We start from the raw sequence: 17,956 nt of genomic DNA, 5'->3' as shown, positions 1-17,956 counted from the left end.
GCTCCTTGATCCCCCGCCTCTGGACCAATGGGAATGTCGGGGAGTGGCTGAGCCGATTTCCTACTTTCCTATCCTAATCCGGCGGACTCCGAGGGCGGACTGGATCAATAGACCATGGTCCTTAGATCTCAGCTCCGGCTGATTGATCCTATGGCGCTGAGTGAACCTCCAGCTAGGCTGCTGCCTACGCGAAGATGCAGATGATCCGACCTCTTATCTCACAGATCAGATCTCTTACAGTAGGTGATTAGCAGGATAATTCCCAAGCAGTGAGAGAAACTGGTGTTTAAGGGTATAAACCCCACCATAAATGTCCGTAACAGTCTCTGAATTTTATCTCTCCCTTTGCAAGGGTTCCTCTGCTCCCTTTCAAAGCAGTCCTGTTAGGCCTGCGCCACTTTTTCCTGTGTAATGTAATGTAAGTGGCGTCTGTAAAGCCATCAAGCTGAAAGGGCAAACCAACAAGTCAATAGCTCTGTTCTGTTGACTCCTTTCCCTAGAGGCAGTCGTCCTGGAGCTGAGCATTTCCTTGTCTGCAGCCCCAGGGAAGTGAGACAAGCCTGTGACTCAGATCAAGACTCTAAGCAGTGAAGAAAAGTCACACACTCCCTGCACTCATCAGACAGGCAGGGGCCTCTCGAGGAAGGACTAAAGCTCGGGCAGAAGAAACTAGGAAAACTAACTGAGAGTAATTCAATCCCTAAACTAAGAAAGAAGTGTCTTATCTTCTGCACATAAACCTGGCCTCAACACAAACACTGATTAGAGAGGCTTGGCCCCTGAAAGAAGTATGCGATATAATGTTATGCAGCTAAATATATTTTGCCACAAGGAAAATAGTGAGAAGTCCCGTGCACTACTACAATATGGAAGTAGTTTTCTAAATTCCTTTAGTGAAAATCTATTCTACTTACTGGTTCATCATGATCTTTGAAAATTGGGAAGTCTTAAACTAGACTCCCTGAGATAGAAGAGATTTATATTTTATAACACAGCCTGGCTTTAAATGACTGGTGCTAGAATTGTATTTGCATTTCATTTCCAGCCCCCTGGACACACACAGTCCGTATCAGTTCAGAGCGTTCGTTGGCCCTGTTAGTCTGGGGCCATCTAAACCTTAACCCAGTTACGTAAACTGCTCGCCCTTAGAGTGTATTCTTGAAAACTGAAGTACTTTAATCAAGTAAGCAAAAAAGAAAGAAGGCAATTGAATATTAGTAACTCAAATCTTTAATCAGTTTGTGTGTATGTTTTTGTATGAAAAGTGTTGCTAACTGTAGTCATTATGTCTCAGTCTGTATGTTTGTGTGTCTAAGCATGTAAATGAAAAATATTTCCTACCTCCGGATGGTATTAATAAAAACTGATTTAAAGACAAGCGCTTGTGAACATTGAGCATTCTAAAACTTCCATGAAATCTAATAAAAAATGTTAAGCATTAAAGCTAATTTAAGTGAAACGGACATGTCCTTATAGTTAACAACTGCCAAAGTTTACTTAAAGTCATTTAAGTTGATGTTACCTGTTAAATATTTCAAGAAGATGCTTAAAGAAAAGCTTGACTTTGATGTTTGGTAAAAGTTTTATAAGTAATCTGGCATGGTTGCTAAAAATAAGTAAATAAGTGTAGCAAATAAGCATCTTAATAATAATACTGTGTTAATGTATAATGGTATATATATCTGTAAACAGCCTGAGAATTTTTGTGGTAACCAAAATTCTTAAAGTTTGCTAAGTTATATAGACATATTTTGTGCTTAATGAGAAATTGTGCTGTAAGGCACATTTCCAAAAATGATAAAATATGTTCATAGATGTATCAATCTGAAGAATGCTGGTGTAACAGTTTACAGTGGCCTGTTTTTCAGTGTTCACTGAAGGTTAAGGTACCAAATGGTTTTAAGTTCTAATGAAAACTACTTAATATAATAAGGAAAACATTTCTGTATGCTAAAGAGTGTATGTTTTAATAAGAGAAGGTATAAGGAATAGAAATGCATTGTATAGGAAGTAAAAGAAGATAACTATTCAAAAGTATAGCTGTTTGTTTAAAGACAGTTATATAAAATGCTTTATTCATATTTATAACTGAGATTAAACAATGTCATTTTCATATGTCAAAAAAAAAGAACAAAAGTTTCTTACTCTACCTTTAATGTTGAAAGATTATAAAAAGTTTTCTGATTATTAAAACAGTTTCTTTTGCTTAAAGTCTCAATGAATTGTCTGAGTATTTAAGAAAATGAGATCTTAATATTAAAAAGACTAAGCTAAGTGTTGTTAGCTGTGTAACCTTCTGCATTTGCTTTTAAACTTTCTTATTATCATTCTGGTTAAATAATAAGTGTTATTTAATAACTATAATTCTATTTAGGCAAGTGCCTTAAAAACTTTTGACAACTTCCCAAGACCAAATTTTAAAAAGTTTTTTTACTTCTAATTAACTCTGATATGTTTCAGAGGGCCCCTGAAACATATCAGAGGAATTTCTTCTCCTCATCAAGGAAAATATTTGACTAATTTGGCGTATTTCCCCGATATATATTTGCCTGGAGAGCACCGTCAAAGGGAATGATGGCAAACTTTAGTACTGAATGTTGTAAGTTACAGAAATAGCACTCCTCCCCCTGAGACGCTTACTCCTGATGCCCAATTAAATTTCCCTGTGAGCACTGCGAGCATCACGGACTGTGTATGTACTCACTGTACTCATGTAGCCTCTTACTGTAATTCCACAATCAATGTGAAATGGTCTTCTGGATATACACTTCCAAATGGTTGGGTAATTTTGTGTAATGACAAAACACATCAAGCCCTTTCTTCCCACTACCGAGGTGTTTGTGGGGTGGGACGCATTCTTCCTGATCTAATAGACCGTCCGGATATAAGCGTAAGAGACGTCTCTGAGCTCTGCCGTCAGATTGTGATGAAACCTTGAAACTTGGAGATCCTGCCGCTGTTGCAGCTGCAGCTGCGTTCCTCCTGCCGGTTCCTGGACTTGTCGTAGGAATGCAGAAAGAGATCTCTAAGCTGGCCTGTGCGTACAGCAAAACAACAAATTTGACTGCTTCTATATTACCAGAACTCAACCCAGACCTGGGAGAAGTGCGAGCTGCAGAGCCTCAGGATCGCGCTGCTGTGGACCGTCTGCTGTTAAAAGAGCACGTAGGATGTGAACAGTTTCCAGGAATGTGTTGTCTCAATTTGTCTGATGCTCCTCAAACTATTCAGAATCAATGAGATGATATCCATCATATTGTCAATAAGTTTTCACAAATGCCTGGGTTACCTGACTGGTTTTCTTGGTTTTGTTGGATATGGCCAGTAATTGTAGGCCTGCTTTTACTACGTATCTGTATTCCCGCTTTGTTAATGTGTGTACGCAATTTAATTAGTAGTTTGTTAAAACCTATACATGCTTACGTTACTCTACAGGAAATCATGTCAAAGAAATAATCAATCTTCTCATATTCTAGAAATAATCAATCTTCTCATATTCTCTTCCATCTGCTACTTCCATAGCTTTTTTTCTTCCTTTCAAAATACAGCTCTTTACTAGAATTCGTGCCTCATACTTAAAATTGCTGTGCATCATAATCCTTTTCACTGGCAAAGATGTCTTAAAGCAAGTGCTGGACACAAGCCACGGGGCATAAATCTGTAAAGAAGTGGAAAACTAACCTTTTCAAAGGATATTACTTCTCTCTCACTTACCAACTTTACATGTCCCTGTATGGCCCCCAAAGATGGCTGGTTAGCCAGAGACGGGTAAGATTCCTCAAGGGAGGAACAACCTAAGACAGGCACAGTCGCAGGGGGGCCATCAGGTGAGAGATGGGGGGCCAACAGAGGTGAGACTTAGAACCTCACCCCCCCTGTTTTGAGAGAAAGCTTCTGCATCCGTGGATGTTTTAATGCCCTTGTCTAGCTTGGATTAACACTTAGTCTACAGGCACACACCTGATCATCTAAATTTGCTCTCTTACAGCACTAAACTATGTTTTCTACCTTTATCTTGCATCTACCTACCACTTCAGCATTTTATTAAAAAAATAATAATAATAATAAGGGAGAAATGTGGGATTCACATATAAATCAAGTATAAAAATCAAACGAATATTCATATTTGACCTAATTGTTTATAGTTCATAATGCATGATCAAAACCGAAAGTTCCTGTGATGACTGCCCTTGCACTGTTCACCATGTAAGAACTTATTCACTATGTAAGAATTTGTTCACCATGTAAGAACTTGTTCATTGTGCTTCAGAAGATTGGAGACTGTTGAGAATTAGGCTTGGGGTTGATTAATGATTGTGCATTGAGTCCCCTGTACAGAATTTTATTGTTGTTAACAACCATTTGATCAATAAATATGAGAGACGCCCTCTCAAAACAAAATAAAAAACAGAAACAGACTCATAAACACATACAACAGACTGATGGCTGCCCTGGGTGAGGTGGGGAACAATATTAACAAAGACACAGAGGTTGGATTTTTTAGATTAATGACAACTCTGAAAGTTATGCTTATTTGAAGGTCTCATCATGTTAGCCACAACTACAATCTCTAAGAAGTTGGACAAATTAAATGGAAGAAAGAGAATTCCAACTGCAGGTGAAAGAAGTTTTAGACTGACCGAAAGAACTTTTAGAATCCACAAATATGAGAAAGTGGTTGATTAAACCAAGTGGGATGTTTAAGAAATTCTATGTTGAGTATAATTTTAATTACTGAAGAGGCCATGAAGAAGTAATTATATAACAATAAGAATGGAAAAAAAGACAATCCTCTAGTCCAAATCGTTACATGGAAATAACCTTTTCCATTTTATTACCATCTGTTTATGTAAGGACGGTTTGTTACATTGATTTAACAACGGGAAAAACAATGTTGTTTGCTCCACTGCGTGTATTATGGTCAGGTGCCAGAACTAGGAGGGGTAGCATCTAAAAATGAATTCGTCAACCAAATGAAAAGGCAAACTTACCAAATGAGAGAAATTATTTGCAAATCCTGTATCTGATAAGGGCTAAGACCCAAAATACAGAGAGAACTCATGTGACTCCATAGCAACCCAGAACTCAAAAGCCATCTGAAATGGGCAGAGGTTCTCAATACTTTTCCAGACACACAGGGGGCCGGGGTGCCACGTCATGTCCACACCCAGCCGGCCAGAAGGCAGCAGAGGAAGAGCGCGCCCTCCCTGTAAGGAAGTATCTCCGAGATCGCGTATCCCGCTCACCCTTTCCCGCAGAGCCTGGCCGCACTTGCCCTTAGACCGCAGCGACCGGAAAGTGGCCTTTGAGTCTGGATGGCGTCTACGCAGCAAGATTCAAAATCACAAATTGTATCACCACAGGAAAAGGGAGGAAAGGACATCAAGGAAAAACACATAGTTTCTTCCTCAGAAGGTTAATATTCTGTTGCAGTAGGTTAGGCTGTGAGTAATTGGTGGGGAAATTATCAGATGAAATTGCCAGTAAAGTTTCTGGATACACATGGAGAAAGTTCATTTTTCTGATTTTCTCACTACTACTATTTTAAGTGGATATTTCCAAATATTCCTGTGTTAACTATAAATGGAAACTGTTAGCCCCCTAAATAGTAACCTTACTTTCAAGGGATAGGAAATGAAAAGGAAAGTATCAGAGTCTAGGCAAAAAGAATTCCTTCTCAAACTTCAAGTTACTTGTTTTCTTGCATCTTACCTACAGGCTAAAATGTTAAATACATGAGGTCCTTTTCTTAGACTGTCTCTTCAGTGCCAAGTTCAGTGTTAACTCTAATAGATTCTGTGAAAAGCATCTCTTCAACTCTCTGGAGGCATGCTTGGGAGATCCTGGTCTGTAGAAGTACTTACGGAAGGTCCTAAATGTGGTTAACAAAAGCCAAAGACCAAGATGAGGACACTGTGGATAAAATGAGAGTTCCTGTGGCCAGGATTCTCACCTGGCCCTGGTTAACTAGCTCACTGCACGCCTGTGGGCAATACACGGCTGTTGACTCTATATAAAGAGCTCTGCCCAGTGCTCTAGGCGCGACACGGTGGCAGGGCTGCAAGGCTGCAGGAGAGCAGAGCAGAGGCTGGAGTGGTGGCAGCACCGAGGACAGAGGCCCAGAGGACAGCTGTGCAGGACAACTGTGCAGAGAGGCCCAGAGGTCGGCTGTGTGGGATGGCTGTGTGGGACGGCTGTGCAGGCAGAGAGGCCCAGAGGATGGTCATGCGGACAGAGGGGCCCAGAGACAAGGGGAGAGACCAGCTTGCTGCATGCAGACTTGCTCTGAGTGAATGGGATTTTAGTGACTGACCTGCCACCTGGAAATACAGTTGCGTATATCCCTTTCACCCCAAGAACGTTTTGCTGTCATTTTCTTTGGTCACACTGAATCCATAGCGAACTTGCCCTGGGCTGAAACCCATTGGCAAGACAATAGTTAAAGTGATTCGTCATCTGAGATAATGGCACCCAAGAGTGGAAACGACTGGCTGACACCAGAGCTCAATTTTGAGCAAAAATAAGTCACCATGTGTGAGACAGACCTAGGCATAGAAGCATACAGGGACTTGTGTGCTGATACTATTATCAGTTAATAAGCTCCAAGTACATGTACGGTTCAGACCACAAAAAGAACTCTGTTTCAAGTGGTATCTTTAAAAAACATTCAACATGAATGCATTTCCTTCAACAGTTTTAGATTAGTTTTAAGTAATTTTTAAAAAGTACAAAGAAGAGTAATGGAGGGATCTGGCAGAGGGTAGTTGAGGCAAGTGAATGAAGTTGCATCAGCTGCGATGAGACAAATTGGTACCAGGTGCCTGATGTTTTCCAAAGGACACAATCTCTGCTATGATATTGACCAGAAAAACACATAAATCATAATCTAAATCTAATCATGAAAAACATCAGTTTTATTCAAACATCAAGACACATAGAGCACCTATATCCCATAATCTCTAAAAATTCATATAAGTAAACTGTCTTTAGCATACTAGAGAGCCTGTCCCTTCTAATTCCTCTTATTTTTTCAGAAATTTCTGGTTATTCTGGGCCATTAATGCCATCCTATTTAGATGTGCATTTTCTTTATCCTGTTCTTCATGGAACTGATGGAACATCCAGATGGGACCTAAAGACTACATATTCTCCTTCTCCACTGAAACCCCAGCAGCCTATACCCCCCTTCATCCCACATAGTGATCTCGGATATCAGCGCCTTCCCGACTTGATTTGCCACAAAGGGGACATTTTCAGTCGTGGCAAGTCATTAATCAAAGGCGGGCGTTGCTCAAGGCACAGGGTCAAAATGGAGAGAAGGCTCTGCGATGCAGGGGAGAAGTGCTCTAAAGAACGACCCTTGTCTGACAGAAGAGGAGCAGGGGGGAAAAGTAGCTGAAATCACACTTGTTAGGCAGGAACACCAGAGACACCGAAGTAAATGTTGACACATTCTCAAACCACGGCATCTCAGGAGGGAAAGAGGACAGAGCCCTGGCACAGGACATGTCCTTTACCTGAGAACCTGCCATTTCTTCCTCTTCTTTAGCTGAGTTTCCTCCGCGGGTAAGACTATGTGGAGGAGTCACCTATGCTTCTTGAGAACATGACTTCAAAGCCTGGGGCACAGACCCTCCCCCGGCCACCACCACACCCACAGGCAGATGGGACTCGAAACCCAAGAAGTCCACCTTTGTCTTCTGTCTCTGGAGAGATTCAAGAACAATGAGCTGCAATGAAGAGACCAAACTCGGGGTTTCTCCTCCGTCTCAGGGGCTCCCTCCGTCCAGAGACGCCCTAACGCGCTGCTGCAGCTGACCCGCCCCGGTCACCGCCCCCGCAGCCAGAGGCCGGGCTCCACTCCCACGGTCATCTCGGGAGCTCCCACCCTTGGCCCTGGCCTCACCGGGAATCACCTGGAGCACTTAATGAACAGCACGCTGATGTTCACGGGCTGCCCGAGAGTCTCTGGGAGGAGGGCACGGCGATGGCAGTTCTCTGAACGCCACGTGTGATCCTGACTGGGAGTCCGCGATGAAAGCTACTCATCTAAGCCTTGCTTCTCAAGCCTTAATGGGCATAAAAATAATTCAGATGGATGTTCACGAGACTTACTGTGATTATTCTGAAACAGACGCAAATATCGAATCATTATGTTGTGTACCTGAAACAAATACAATGTTATACGTCAATTATGTCTCAATAAAAATATCACCTGGAGATCAAAAAATAAAAATACACAGAGGATAATTAGAATCAAGTCCTCTCTGGACCTCTCAACGGCAGCCTAGAATGTGACCGGGATTATTTGAAATATATGACTTTTCTAGGAAGGAAAAATGAAGGAGAATAACACTTCGAAGAGATCCTAACTTATCATTTTTTTCCTCTCCTCAAGGTCTATGTTACATTTCAAGGAGAGGAGCTATTCCTTAAAAAAATTAAATAATAAAAGAAAAAAATGAACGTGGCTAATATGAGAAAAGACCTCTTAAATTACTACAGGATATTTGGGCAGTAGTAGCCACCCTGTTTACAGAATTTCCCGGGGCAAGAGCAGAGACAGAAAGGTGGGGGTGCAGCGTTAAGCGAGGCTCTTATGTGAGCTGCACAACAGATGAGAAGCCCATCTGAGATCACTAGTGCGCCCCCTGAGTGTAAGTGTTGAAAGAAGATCCAACCTAATACGCACGCCCCTTTGATGGCGCAAATTGAATATTTTTCAAAAACAAGAATCCAATCATTTAAATATGATGAAACATTCCAATACCGACTACATGGGAAATTTCCACTGCAAGGCTTTAGAGAGCTGGTCCCTGCTGCCCGGATGCCTCCAGCGGCACCAGGATGCGGTGAGCCAGTGAGACACACCACCGAGGCTTTGAAACACGCATTTTTCTTCCAGATGTTTTAATTGCACACCGGTACCATCACTGATGACTGAAGAAAGGCACTACTTTTCAGTGTGAAGGTCACATTTAGATTTAAAAAAATCTCCTTTCATTTTGGTCTCATTTCATTTTATTTTACATTATCTTACGACAGGAAAATGAAACAAAAGGAAAAGGAAGTTTACACACATTTTATTTTAAGTTACAGTTTAAATGAGCATCATGCAGGAGCGTTTCATTTAATTCACTGGGTTGATACCTTTCTGGTTTCCTGAAATGCAATCCATTAATCCCTGTTTGCAGACACCTTGGAATATTTATTGAATAATACAATACAGATTCTAAAACATAATCTTCTTTTATGAATACTGGCACAGTTTCACCCAGCTCTGCAGAAGATTTAAGAAAAATGGCAGGGCAAGATCAGACATTGTTTACATCACACCGCCAGCAAGATATAACCTTACTCTTGGCTGAGCTTTAAGCAAACGCAATGGTTATGTAACCAAGTAAGCTAAAAACTAAACAGGAAAAGTCACAGAGCTGGGAACGAACTACAAACTCACACTACTTGTTCAACTGAGATTTTTATCATGTTGCTCAAAGAAACACTAAAGTTTTCCAAATGGAAAAATGTGACTGATATTTTATCTTTGCTATCTGGATGTATACATAAATATTTCAGTATTTGAAAGAGGTTATTTAGGCGTCAACTGCAAAATGCCCTGGAGTATTTTGTGATGTTAAGCAGTATTACTGGTTGACCAAATGAAATTTTTGAATGAACTGCATTCTCTCTTCATATAAATATTGGTCATAATTAATGTTTATAATGATTGTTCCTGAAGCATACATCCTTGCATTGTTCTTAAATAGATTTATCTTTGTAAAGTTTTAAGTACAGCCTTGTCAAGGGGCAGAAGAATAATTTGTTAAAGTCCTCATAATCAGAGTACCTTTAAATTTTTGACAGAATGGAATCACCTAGTATATTTTGTATTTCATCTGCAGTAGAATCTTTAATATATCTGTAAGTACTTTTAAAATCATTTAAACAATGAAGCTATAATGTGAATCGCTGTATACGAAAAGAAAGCTGGAGAGAAATAAAATTGCATTAAAAATGTATGAATTGGAGAACATGTTACGCGCTGTGTATTCACAGATGAGCAGGACACAGACTGCTTACCATCTAGTGCATGAGATGCAGAGAGAAGGTAAACAATTAAAATATGGTGGCCCAGTAGTTTAACAAGGAAAATCATATCCAAGTACCTTGCAGGGGCACCTAAATGAGTCTTGGCAGAGGAAGGGTCCCTGCAGAAGAACTCTCTTCTAAGGAGCAACAGTGAGCCAAAGAGAGTATAACTCATTGTAAATGTACAGGACGTTCGGTGTGGCTAGAGGAAGGGACATGGGAAGCTGAAGGATGAGGCTGAAGAAAGAGCAGATGTGGACAGCCCTGGAGCCACGTAAGGAGCTTACAACTTCTTCTAAAAGAACAAAAAGAAAAACCAACCACCCCACCAGAGCATTTTAAACAGCTGACTGATGTGGCCGCGTTAGCTCTTCAGGATGACCCTTTTCGTTGCATTTGGATGATGAATGGAAGGAATGCAAGACCAGAATCTAGGAGAGGATCAGGATCGGGAGCTCTGTTAGTCAGTTTTCCAGAGAAACAGAACCACTAGGGCATCTATAGGAGTCGGTTCCTGCGGTTAGAGAGGCCGAGAAGCCCCCTAGCCTGCCGCCTGCAGGCCGGGGAAGCAGAAGAGCCAGTGGTGTGATTCAGTCTGAGACTGAACCCGAGACCCCAGGGAACCAATGATGTTACATCCAATCAGAGGCCCGATGCCCCAGAGGTGCAGGGGTCATGGTGAGGTGTCCCAGCTCAACACAAAGTGAGAGGGAGGGAGAGAGAGGGGGAGAATTCGCCCCTCCTTCACCTTTTTGTGGTCTATTTGGGCGCTGAATGGAGTGGGTGAGGGGAGGTCTCGCCCCTTAGTCTACTGAATCAAACGCTAGTCTCTTCCAGAAACATTCTCACAGACACACCCAGAAATGTTTCACCATCTTTCTGGGCTCTCCACCCAGTCAAGTTTCACAGCGTCAACCACCACAGGAGCCTATAGCATTAGCCCAGGGAGCGGTTGTAACAGCACCGAGGTAGGAAGGAGGGAGAAGGTGGATTCGGAGACCCTTAGAAGGTATTGGGCTGACTGTGCTCATTACAGGAAAGCAAACAGGCTGCTGCATTCGCTGAGACAGGTACAGGGAAATAGGACTAGGTGGGGGCAAGGAAGAAGAAAAAGGTCACGTCAGACATGCCACGTTTCCTTTGCAAAGCTTGGATGTGGATGTCAATGAAACAACTGGATACATGGGAAAATCTGGACAGTCATTAGGGAGTTTTGAAATATAAACAAGATTTAAACATTGCCATCTGTTCCAAATATACATACACAAGTCAAAGAAGACCACAGTCTAAATGCATTACATATAAAGATTTTACTAAAGTAAGAAGAGTCTAATCAGGAGGGTAAACAACTGGGAGAGGAATTGGAAGATAACCTATGAAAAATTGTTTTTTAAAAAAAGGAATACAGGAGGATTAGACGGTAAATGAAACATGTCAGAGGGCTAGGTTCAAAATGTGTCTTTCATTAGAGACGCAGACCTAGCCACTGCTCTGATGTTGCTCTCGTGTTTCATCTTTCTGTCGGTTTCTGTCTGCGGGGTCTGTCGGTCTTGGTAAGATCCCTCAGCTCCCGCAGCACCTAAAGGCGATCTGCACTAAGGAGCTGCTGTGACTACCTGTTTCCTGTGGAGGAAAGATCCATAAATGACAGCTCAGGTTATGTGCCAGTTATGTAGTTTAAAAATTCTTTGGCAGATAGGATTAAAGTATGAGAATTGATCCTGAACTCCAGGTGGACTTGTGAAATTATAAAGATAGTATGTTCACCACGGCATCTCCCGCTGCCCAATTTAAAGGTGCTGGGTAGGAGGTCAGTGGAAAAGGGAAGGCAGTTACACGGCACTATTTGAAATATTTTACATAAATGTTTTGTAAGAGACTACTGCATTATGTTAAGGAATGAATTTTTTTTTTTTTTTTTTTTTTGCTAAGCGGTATCTTTATCCAATCATTTGATTTACAAATGAGATTTCACTTAGACTCTTGAGTCTTCCGGTCAACCCAGTTTTCAGCAGAGCATTCTTTTCCATGGTATAATTGTAATGCCTGGTTTAACCTCATTTTCCAAATGAGTAATAAGAAAGGCTTTATTTTTTTCTCCATACTTTCCCCTCAACAAAACATTCTGTTGTCTCATCATTCTCAGAGAGAGAAACTTGCTGACCACATTCCGCAGGAATCCTTAACCATGTTGTGGGCTTATCTGCTGCTCCAAAGCAGGGCTGAGCCTCCCACAGATCCCCAGGCTGTCACACTGTAAGTTGGCTGCGTGATCCAAAACAAAACAAGACAGGTGACATCTCTGGGTTTTCCTTTGGAATGACCAGGTTACCTGAAATCAAATGGTTAATTACGTAGGCACAAAAGCCAAAGTTGCTTGGTCGATTTGTTCCAGAAGGGTTTTAGGTATTTACAAACATGTATACAATGTAGCAAAATAAAACTTTCCAACTTGTAGTAAGAATGAAAGATAAAGAACATGAAGGAGGAAAGGAAGAAGGGAACGGGAATGAGGGCAGGATCCCAGATACAAGAGGTGGTATCCACTTGCAGAAAAGGAACTCAAAATGTGCTCTAAGCTTGTATCATCAAGGGGAAAATGACATTTAAATGCAAGGATGACAGTATCTATGAGGTAAAAATGAAGCGTTAGTGCAGAAGTCTGTAGCATTTTGATGTGCAATCTGAGAGTAAGAGAGGGGATGCTTTACAAAGGAATGAACAATAAAGTCCCATCGTTATAGGAGACATAGCAACGAGCTGTGTCTCATGATGTCCCTTATGGAGGCAGGTGACACAATGCCTGTGTTAGAAGAGGAATCTCAGAAGCGGGAGAGAATTAGGTGTCAAATTACCAATATGAATCCTAGCCAGGAAAGGTTGAGAGCCCCAAGTATACAACTATAGCTTGTTATTTATAGAAAAAAGATAGTAATAAAAGAAACACCATGTTGAGCAAGATGTATTAACAAGCAGGAATAGCCGAAGGTAATATCCCGGCAATTCAACTGTGGCCGAGTGGGAAGGGCACTGGATTGGAGGAGCCTGCGTCTGCCCTCCGGCACTGCGAGCTCCCAGCAGTGGGGTTCTGGGGGCAGGTCGTGGATGACCTCTGCGGACCCATATGTCACATCTGTAAAATGGTGTGAATGATACCAATTCAGGTTTATCTGAAGATTCAGCAAAACATTGCACATAAAAAGCATTTCATTACACCATCTGAAATATTCTTTCATTATGTGAAAGATCTTTTAACTATAGTTTAAAGATATATTTCAAGTATATTGTAAATTGTTTTATAACTCCCACATGATAATCTATTTTTATGTGAATTCACATAAGATCTAGTGCAAGATATTTTGTTATTATTACTAATAATACCCACACTTTGAGCTCCTAGAATGTGAAAATCAATCTAGTCAAAGCCTGATGTGCTTCATGTTATGTAACCTTAAAAGATCATTTAGAAGCAAATATTAATACTCTACCCATTTTTTAAGTTGTGAAGTTAAAGAAAGAAAGATTCTGAGCTGGGGTTAGAAACTGACATTTGTCAAAAGAGGAGAGGGCAAAACTAAAAGGAACTTTATGAAGGAGGTGAAAAAAAGAAATATTTAAATACAGATGTCAGTTGCACAATAAAATAAGATCTTTTAAGTTTTTGGTATTTATTGGTATCAGGTATGTAATTCCTTTATAAGAACATATTTTGAAGACCAATTTTTGAAAAAGATATGTTTGGGATCTGGTAAAAGTTTTCAGGTACTTTGTGTAGAGCATCCCTATCTTTAATGTTCAAATCCCAAGTAGCCGGGCATGCCTCCCGGTCTGATGTCCACCCGAGGAGCCCAGGTGCTTCTGGGATGTGTGCATATCAAGACCCTCCAGGGGCTTATCTGAGCTTTAGGGTGTCAGTGCAAATCATCATGTCAGTTCCTAAACGGTCATTTTGTTGTTGAGTATGTTTTGGGAAGAATCCTTTATTTCCTTTCAAATTAGAAAGTTAGTTTTTAAATGATCCCACAGAAAAACTAATGTTTACATAAACTCACAACTAGTTATTAGAACAGACACAATTCGCTTTGCTCATTTTTGGCCAAACTGCATATTACAAGAAAGGAGAAAAGCAGAAATAAAGACCTACCTTGCTTTCCATCTAGGGGTTATGAAATCCAAGTGGACAACAAAATAGAATTATTGAATAATAAAAAGCATTAAAAATGTTAAGAAAGTGTTAAGACATTATGTTACTCAGAACAGCAAGTATGCCTGTAAGATTCTAGCAGCCAGAGTAACTGTGTTAGCTCACTAGGGCTTCCACAGCAAGGTGCCACAGACTTACACAACAGAAACCGAATTTCACACACTTCTGGAGGTCTACCTCAAGATGGTGTGGGGTTGGTTTCTTCTGAAGACTCTACTTTGGGGGGCAGATGGCCGTCTTCTCCCTGTGTTTAGATGGTCTTCCCTCTGTGCCACTTCCTAATTTCCTTTTCATATAAGGTCACGAGTCATGTTGGGCTAGGGCTCACCCTCATTTCAACTTACTGACCTTTTGAAAAACACTGTTTCTAAATACAGCCACATTCTGAGGTACTGGAGACTTCAAATACAAATTTGGGGAAGGGGCACATAAAACAGCCCATAACATTAACATAGTGTAAGCACAGAGAAAGAAAACAATGTATGGCCTAAATATTTTTCCATAAATAGTAAGAATAGCAGTGTAAATAGCAGATAGTGAACATACATCATAATAATTTAGTATTTTTTATTGATTCCTGATCTTAAAATGCCTGAAGAGTATCAATTTGCTTCTGTGTTATGGTTGTAAAAGCCGAATACTGGCAACTGGTTCTGTATTCCTCCCAGCATCACCCAACCATCCTTATGTGTTTATTGCGAGGAGCTAAGAATCAAAAGGGAAAGAATGGACAGACCCTAGGGGCTTAATACCTAATTGCAGCAACAGTGTGGATGTTTAAAAGAGAAAGAAGAATAAATAACAATACAAATTTGCATGTCCTAAATTCCAAATGGAAGATGATCTGTCTTCTTGATTCTGAGGTCACAGCAGCCAGCTCTGTGTTGACTTCTAAAGGATTCTAGGAGAAAACCAACATTATTTCTATTAATTATATAGATAATTAGTGGAATAGAATTTCAGAAGAAGGAACAACAGTGATTCAGCTGCTGAACGCTCCTGGCTGCCAGCTGCTTACTCTTTCTCTGCTTTTGAGTGAGGGAGAAATAGAAAGGTAAAAAAATCCCCACAATTATTTAGAAGTTCCATCATTTGGGGTCCATTCAATTGAAGTTTTGCTATATTACATAAATGATAGAGGAAGAGATTTTTTTTTATATTTAGTTGATGTCAATTCAGTAAACAAAGTAAATACAACCCAAGAGAAAGCAGGCTTGAATTATTTTGACTGTCTGAATCAGCTTTAATGTCTTTTTAGTGGAAAGAAGATTTGGCCTAAGTCAGTTCCCTATTCCACTGTCAAAAGGGGAGTAAAAGGGAGGAAAAATGTTGGTTATGTTCTATGTGTACAAACTATTACAGAAGTTTCTGATGAGTAGATTAAAAAAAATACCAAAATATTTTACAATGGCCAAAATACTAGAGTATTTGATTTTGTGGGTAGAAGAACTTGGCACTGAAGTTAACAGATTCTTGTTAGCATTTTAGTATATTAAATGCAGATAATGTGTTCGTTTTAAGCAGATAGAGAGTCTGCGAAAACAAGAGGTCAGAGAAGCAGCGTAGTGTCAATGGCTACATGTCTACACTCTAAATCAAAGCGCTTAGGCATGAAACCCCTAACTTATTACTTCCATGTCCTCAGGAAAATTACTTTTTCTATCTCAGCCTTAGATTTCTCATCTTTAAAAGGGGATAATAATGGTATCTGTCTCATAAAATAACAATGAGGATTTTAGTTAGAGAATACATGAGGAAAATACCTAGCCCCAAATCAACAATAAATGTGACCTATTAATGGTGGCCAATAATTAACAACATATTTTACATTTACTTCGTTTCTAAATAATGGTTTTCAATATCATCAGCACATTAAAATCATCTGAGGACTTTTTTTCTTTAATTCTACTGACTTTACCCTTAGAGATTTTGATTACATTAGTGTTGGGTGAGACCCGGACATCTGTGAGTTTTAAATGTTCCCTCAAGTAATTCTAACATCCAGCCAGAGTTGGAGAGATCGGATGCAAGTAACTCACCCAGATGTGTAGCCCTGGGGAGCTCGGGGAGCATCTGGCCAGTCCTAGAGGAACTCTCCCCAGCTGTATTCTGCATAATACTGGCCCCTCAAAGGCTCCTCCCACAGTCAAAAGTAAGTCAGAAGGGATGGATACAGAGTGATGACGGGTGTATTTCCGGAAGACTCATTTCTCACACTGGCCTTCTAAAATTCTGAATAGTCCTACTTTCAGTAAATTTGTTTACTACTGATGAACCCAGATTTCCCCCCAATGTTATGCAATAAGGAAACAGTGCCCTAAGGAATACTTAACTTCCTGCTGTACAGCATAGTTTGCCAACTATGGCTCCTATTTGCTACAATATCAATCAATTAATAATTGCGTCAATAGTATGACATACATTATTAACATCTGCTAGTTCCAGGCCCTGTTCTAGGTAGTCCTAGGAATTTAAAACTCAAAGGCACAGGGTTTGCCCACTAGAACCACCTGTGGAGTGTTCCCTTTAAATTACAGGTGCCTCAACTTCACACCAGACCTCCTCTCCTGTGAGAGTGGCCCTGCTGAGAGGTGGTCCTTAACCTTCCGCTGAGATTCTCATCATGAGCCGGATCTGGGAATCCCTGAGGCGTAACCTAGCCTTTCATCCTAAACCACTCCAGTTCCAAGCTGTTCTGCAACTATCAATGAAGAAAACAAAGCTGGGAAGAGAAACTATGAACCAACTCCAGAAAAAGAAAGGCTACAAAAAAGGATAGATAAGAAAGGGGAAGTAGACCCCCACCCAGGAAATGCAGGGGAGCTGGGGAGGGAGCAGAAAAAGAGGTACGCTTTGGGTCCAACATGGGCTGAGGGGGAACAGCGCTCTAACCTTTATCAGAGAATAACAAACACCTCCTGCCCCTTAAAGATACTGGGGTGAATGGAAGAGGGAGTCTGAGCAGGAGGAATGAAGTGATTGCAAACCTGTGAACTGAATGGTTTAAGACAACGGACTTCAAACTTGTTCTGACGGCAGAGGAGCTTAGGGATCATCTTGTTCGTGAGGAACCGTATGAAATACTGACATGATAGACTTAGAATATATACACACACTTCTTTTTTCTAAGTCAGATATTATCATTTCCTAGTGGCAGCAGATGATGGGGTGTAAGATAAATATAAAGGACGGGACTTCAGAGAATGTTCCTGTGCCTCTTTGAATACAACTCTGTTAAAGGTGGGATTTTGAAAACTGTATGATCTTGCTTACATTAAAAAAAGGCAATTTTTAGAAACAGAGAGTAGAACGGTGGTTTCCAGGCACTGAGGGATAGGGTTTATGGGGAGATACTGGCTAAGGGTACAAGCTTCCAGTTATAAGAGGAATATGTTCTGGAAATCTAATGTACGGCATGTTGATTACAGTTAACAATACCATATTATATCCCTGAAAAGTTGCTAAGAGAGTAGAGCTTGAGTGTTCTCACTGCCAAAAAATAAAATGGTGAATATATGAGGTGATGGATGTGTTAACTAACCTTGTTGTGGAAATCATTTCACAATACATATGTGTATGAAATCATCACTTTGTATACCTTATAGTTATATTATATTACATGGCAATTTTATCTCAATGAAGCTGGGAAAAATAGGTGGGGTT

The sequence above is a fragment of the Manis javanica genome, chromosome 17 (genome assembly GCF_040802235.1).
Source record: "Manis javanica isolate MJ-LG chromosome 17, MJ_LKY, whole genome shotgun sequence".
Taxonomy (NCBI): Eukaryota; Metazoa; Chordata; class Mammalia; order Pholidota; family Manidae; genus Manis; species Manis javanica.
This window is presented reverse-complemented; position numbering follows the sequence as displayed.